Source organism: Antechinus flavipes, chromosome 3, assembly GCF_016432865.1.
Source record: "Antechinus flavipes isolate AdamAnt ecotype Samford, QLD, Australia chromosome 3, AdamAnt_v2, whole genome shotgun sequence".
In the NCBI taxonomy this organism is placed as follows: Eukaryota; Metazoa; Chordata; class Mammalia; order Dasyuromorphia; family Dasyuridae; genus Antechinus; species Antechinus flavipes.
In genome coordinates, this window is record NC_067400.1 from 30512181 (window position 1) to 30518262 (window position 6082).

The following is a 6082-nucleotide window of genomic DNA, read 5'->3' on the forward strand; positions in this document are numbered from 1 at the left end:
GTTTCTTTAAGGGTTCTCTCTCCAATTAGAGTAAACTCCCTGAGAACAAAGACTGCCTTGCTTTTTCTCTGGGTATACTGAGCTCTTAGCACAACACTGGACACTTATTAAGAATTTTTAATGCATTTTTATCCACCTCTAAAATGAGAAGCCTGGGATAAATGACCTTAAATGTCCCTTCCAGATCCAATGATCTATGAGTCATACATACTCTTGATATACAACTTTTTAAAACTGTAACCACAACAGCTGATGATTTTGAATCATGTTTGGGATTATACAGACGGCAAACTGCTGCTATCATTAGCCAAAAACAAAACAAAACAAAACAAAACAAAAAAAAATAAAATAAAATAAATTTAAAAACCCAGAACCAAAAAACAAAAACACAAATGTTTTAACTCCTTCAAAGAAAGTATGTGCTTACATAAACAAATAAAAATAATTTGTCTTTTGAAGTGAATCATATCTTTTTTGTTTAATGAGATCATTCTTTAGAACAATGGTCTTTAGACCTGAATCTCCTATACCATCAATTTCTTCATGCTGAAATGTGTGCTGGCAATATAAGATGGCCTTGAGATATCTAAATAGACAGGTAGACTTAAGGGATGGCATACATATATAGCTTCAGAATCTTTCCCATCACGGTTCAAGGATTAGGAGTCTTGCCTCGAGAAGAGAGCATCATAAAGCTGACTTTTTTGTTTCCTCTGGGAGACAATGCCAGACTAGAATTATATCTACTCTCCATTTCTAAATATTACTGGTTTGGGGGCTCAATTGAATGAGAGCAAAGATTACTTTCCTGGCCCCTGTTTTTAAGAGAGAGAGAATTTCAAGCTTTTATCAAAACTTAGTCCCTTCCCATCAAATGAAGATTATAAAAAGGACCAATACAAATAGCAAAGAAAGGCATTTATTCATGCTAGTAGCAAATAGAAAAAAAAAGAAAAGATATAATTTAAACTATGCCAGAAAATATAGAGTAAATATGTCCTCCATCTTGGAGAATGATGAGATCTCCATTTAGACCAAGAGATCCCAATCTCTTCTCTTTTTTGTTTTTTTTTTGAGACTATTGGAGTTAGGTGACTTGCCCAGGGTCATATAACCAGGAAGTGTTAAGTGTCTGAGGCCAGATTTTAACTCAAGTCCTACTGACTTCAGGGCTGGTGCTCTACCCACTGTACCACATAGCTGCCCTCACAATCTCTTATAAGATAAATTCCATGATTATGCCCCAAAAATTATCAAATTGTGCATACCCTTTGATCCAGCAGTGTTTCTATTGGGCTTATATCCCAAAGAAATACTAAAGAAGGGAAAGGGACCTGTATGTGCCAAAATGTTTGTAGCAGCCCTGTTTGTAGTGGCTAGAAACTGGAAAATGAATGGATGCCCATCAATTGGAGAATGGCTGGGTAAATTGTGGTATATGAATGTTATGGAATATTATTGTTCTGTAAGAAATGACCAGCAGGATGAATACAGAGAGGACTGGCGAGACTTACATGAACTGATGCTAAGTGAAATGAGCAGAACCAGGAGATCATTATACACTTCGACAACGATATTGTATGAGGACATATTTTGATGGAAGTGGATTTCTTTGACAAAGAGACTTGAGTTTCAATTGATAAATGACGGACAAAAGCAGCTACACCCAAAGAAAGAACACTGGGAAACGAATGTAAACTATCTGCATTTTTGTTTTTCTTCCCGGATTATTTATACCTTCTGAATCCAATTCTCCCTACGCAACAAGAGAACTATTTGGTTCTGCAAACATATATTGTATCTAGGATATACTGCAACATATCCAACATATAAAGGACTGCTTGCCATCTAGGGGAGGGGGTGGAGGGAGGGAGGGGAAAAAAAATCGGAACAGAAACGAGTGTCAATATAATGTAATTATTAAATAAAAAATTAAAAAAAAAAAGAAAAAGAAAAAAAATAAAATAAAAAAAAAAAGATAAATTCCATGAAGCATGCTAGAAATGGAAAACATATTGAAGAGTGAAGCCACTTCCAAATTCTCTCTACATGTCTGCAGTTGGTCCTGAAGAGAGTCTGGAACCACATAAGTCTTTCTTTTTCTTCCTCCCCTTCCCCTTAATAACATTTTCTTTTTTTTCAATTATACATATAAACATAGTTTTCAATATTCTTTTTCTTTTCTTTTCTTTCTTAGGAGAGATGGGAAGCTGAATCAAACTCCTGAGAACAAAGAAAGACTGCCTTGCTTTTTCTCTGGGTATACTGAGCTCTTAGCACAACACTTGACACTTATTAAGAATTTTTAATGCATTTTTATCCATCTCTAAAATGAGAAGCCTAGGATAAGTGACCTTAAATGTCCCTTCAAGATTCAATGATCCATGAGTCATACATACTCTTGGTAGACCGCTTGCTGACTTTATTGTAAAAAGGATATGCTTTTGAGACCAGGGACAGCTAAGTTAGCCATGGATATGCTTTTCTAAGTCCAAGATTCCATGACTCTGAAATCTTGTGGAAAATTTTCTTTTAGGTTTATCTCTTCAGAGGTTGGGCAACATCCACAGAAGGCCAGAAGCGCCTTTAGAAACCAACAAGTTGCTCACATTTTAAATAATGTACTGTTTTTCTATTGCTTTTTTCTAAAAAAAAAAAAAAAAAGTTCTCTCCATGGCAACTCCTGTTTTGATTTGAATAAAACCATTTCTAGTTGTGATGTTGTCCCCATTGCTTTAATGGAAAACGCATCCCAAGAAAGCTATATTTATGTCAGATGGCTTTTTAAGTACATTTCTTTTTGTTGCATTATTTATTTCTGTGCCTCTGAGGCATCAGACCTCACAACACCCATCTTTTGGTCTCTTCACAGATAACAACATATTTTCCAAATAAATTGAACATTTTCCTAAACTTTTATGACTTAATAGACTAAGGTTTTGTTTAACCTGAGGGCTATGGGTTTGTTTTATATTAATTCATTTAGGGGGCTTTTAAAGAAAAGTTTTTATGACTGTATCCCAATAAAATTGATTTTCTTTCTTTTTAATTCTAAGCATTTTGTGTGAAGGGTGAATGTGGGTAAACTCCTTAACTTCTCAGTTTCCTATTTATAGAATGGAAATAGTCATTGTAAAGGGCCACAGATAGTGGGGGAACTCTGGGTGAGGTATAAGACCATTCAGCCCAGAGGGAACCTGCTGACAATGTCTGATTCAGCTTCCCATCTCCCCTAAGGGCTCTCAGCCTTCCTGAGAAGTCAGGGAGTAGTGACAACCTGTGTTGTAATTAAAGCAGAGTGATAGCAAGGGGCAAAGAAACATCTACATACAAGAGCAAGTTGTTTATGTGGTCCCACATGTGCAATATATATAGTTACCACATGTGCAGTGTTGCTTTGGTTATAAACGGGCTCCATGTTTGACCATCTATGACTCAGGGGCCCTCAAACTACAGCCACGGGCCAGATGCAGCAGCTGAGGATGTTTATCCCCCTCACCCAGGGCTATGAAATTTCTTTATTTAAAGGCCCACAAAAGAAAGTTTTTGTTTTTACTATAGTTCGGCCCTACAACACTCTGAGGGACAGTGAACTGGCCCCCTACAGAAAAAGTTTGAGGACCCCTGAATTCTTCGTGAATTCTGACTCATCACCCCTCTTCTAAGACCAAGGACTCGGGCTGATCTGGAGATCCTCCAGAGAGTTAGTCCAGACACAAGTAATAATGTCCAACATCCTTTTTTTGTTCCTTGATCCCCAATTCCTAGAACTTTCAACTTCTTCCTCTTCCTCCTAACTTACTAGAGCTCTTTCTAGCCTCAAGTAAAAAAATTTAGCTTTTTGCTGCAAAAAACCTTTTCCAGGCCTCCTTAATCTTAATATTTTCCCCCTAATACTATCCCTTTAGTCTCTGTTATACATCATATTTGTACATAGTTATTGTCATATTGTCTCTCCCTCTTTTCCCTCCATATTGTCTCTGAGCCTTTAGAAAGCAGGAATTTCTTTGCATCACTATGGAGCTTATTTATCCAGACACTGGTCTGGGATATATAGTCGGTACTTAATGAATGTTTATTGATTGATCTTAGTTATTATTAACTTTATATTTATGTTGTATGTATATTTATATTTACTCATTATCCATCCCCACCCTGACTAGAATTTGAATTCCTTGTAAATAGGAATATTTCATCCTTTGTATTCATAGTACAGTGCTTGACACATAGTAGGTGCTTAATTAATAGTTGGTGACTAACTTTGGTTCTTGTCCACAGAGTTCACAGAGTGAACAGCTGAATAAATATTTATTGAATTCATAATCATCAAGAGCCCATGTGATCAAGAAAGGAGATATGACCTATGTCATTAGAAAAAGGGATGCCAGATGGACAACACGGGTGTCCCACTGTAACCTTCATGACTTTAAAGTCTAACTAGGATCTGGCTCATGTACAGACCCCATCAGTTTGCTCGGTGGATACCATAGAAAGAGGCTAGCGGCCTGCTTCCTGGAGAAAGCCTGCCATTCACCATATGGCTAGCACAGTGGAATTAGTTCCAGTTCTGCCAGGAGAATGTTCCCAGCCTCCTGCAGCACAGGAAACAGCTGGGAAGTTGCATCTGCTAAACAAACTGATGGAATTCACACAACTCCAGCCTCTGCCTGATCACAGAAAGGACAGAAAGGTTTCAAATCCACGTGTAAGAATTGAAAGCTAAATAGAACAGAGTAAAAAGGAGCTTAGAGGAGTTATGAACTGAGTTGGATGGGAAATGTCCATACCCACCGTGGTCAAAAGTCAAAAGTTACTTCAGGCAGAAAAACCAAAGACAAGTCCTGGACATGTAACAACTCTTCCTAGTTCTATATACAGCTCTCCACTGTTCACATGTCCAAAGGCAGGCAAGCATGGGCCAGGCTGAAAACCCCAGAGAGTCTGCTCACTCAAGCTTCTTTCTATAGGAGTCCAAGCAGAAGGAGGAGAGAACACTCTGAAACCTGTTGTGGTTTAAATATGGCATTTGAGGGTTGCTTGGTGCATAGAGCCCTGGCCCTGGAGTCAGGAGGACCTCAGTTCAAATATTTCCTCAGACATTTGACACTTATTAACTGTGTGACCATGGCAAATCACTTCACCTTGATTGTCCCTCCAAAGAGCAATTTCCTTTGCAAATAGTCAGCCAAAGGCAACCATTTTCTAAATCATGTGATGTGCCAGATACTATGATTTTTAAAAGTCTAGTACCTCAACACAGAAAAGAGGAAGGACCACTTCTGTATAGGCTTTCTATTCTGTCTCCATCTTTTCAAAGGAAGGAAGTGCTCACAGACTTTGAGATTGAAACAACTTCTTAAAAATAATTAAAGTACCCCAAGGCATTTATGGTAGAATCTCTTTAAAAAGGCAATATCAGGGGCAGCTAGGTGGTGTAGTGGATAGAGCACCAGTCCTGAAGACAGAAGGACCTGAGTTCAAATCTGCCCTCAGACACTTAATAATTACTGGCTGTGTGACCTTGAGCAAGTTACTTAACCCCAATTTTTAGCTCAGAAAAAAGGCAATATCTTTGAATAGGAAAGACCTTAAATAGGTCTCTTAGCTTAACCAGTGCCATAGTTTTGATGGATCAGTGTGCTGGAACAAATCATAAAAGATGGAATAAGAAATTGGAATTTAGGGATGTATTCTTAGGGGGAATTTTTGATAATTTAATGGTAATACACAGAAAATTGAGATTGTGAGCTAATTATCAACTCCTTAAGTGAGTCAGAAAGGATGAAATATCACAGACTAAAACATCCCAGATGACTTCTAAAAATCAACTCAATGAGTCAGAAAGAAAAACTCTAACAGGAGATGAGTCCAGTTTCTTAAAAGACTCAGAGAAAATGCAGAGCACTAGAGAAAGGAAGGCTGCTTGAATTTGTGGAATTGGTTAGCTGGAAGGATGGGTACAGGCAGACTCCATAAGGAATAGAGCCAATATTCCTGCATTATCTTACCTGGCACAAGAAATGTTGATACAAATGATTTCCCCTTCTCTACCTTCAACCTCAAGGAAATAATTCTGCATCTC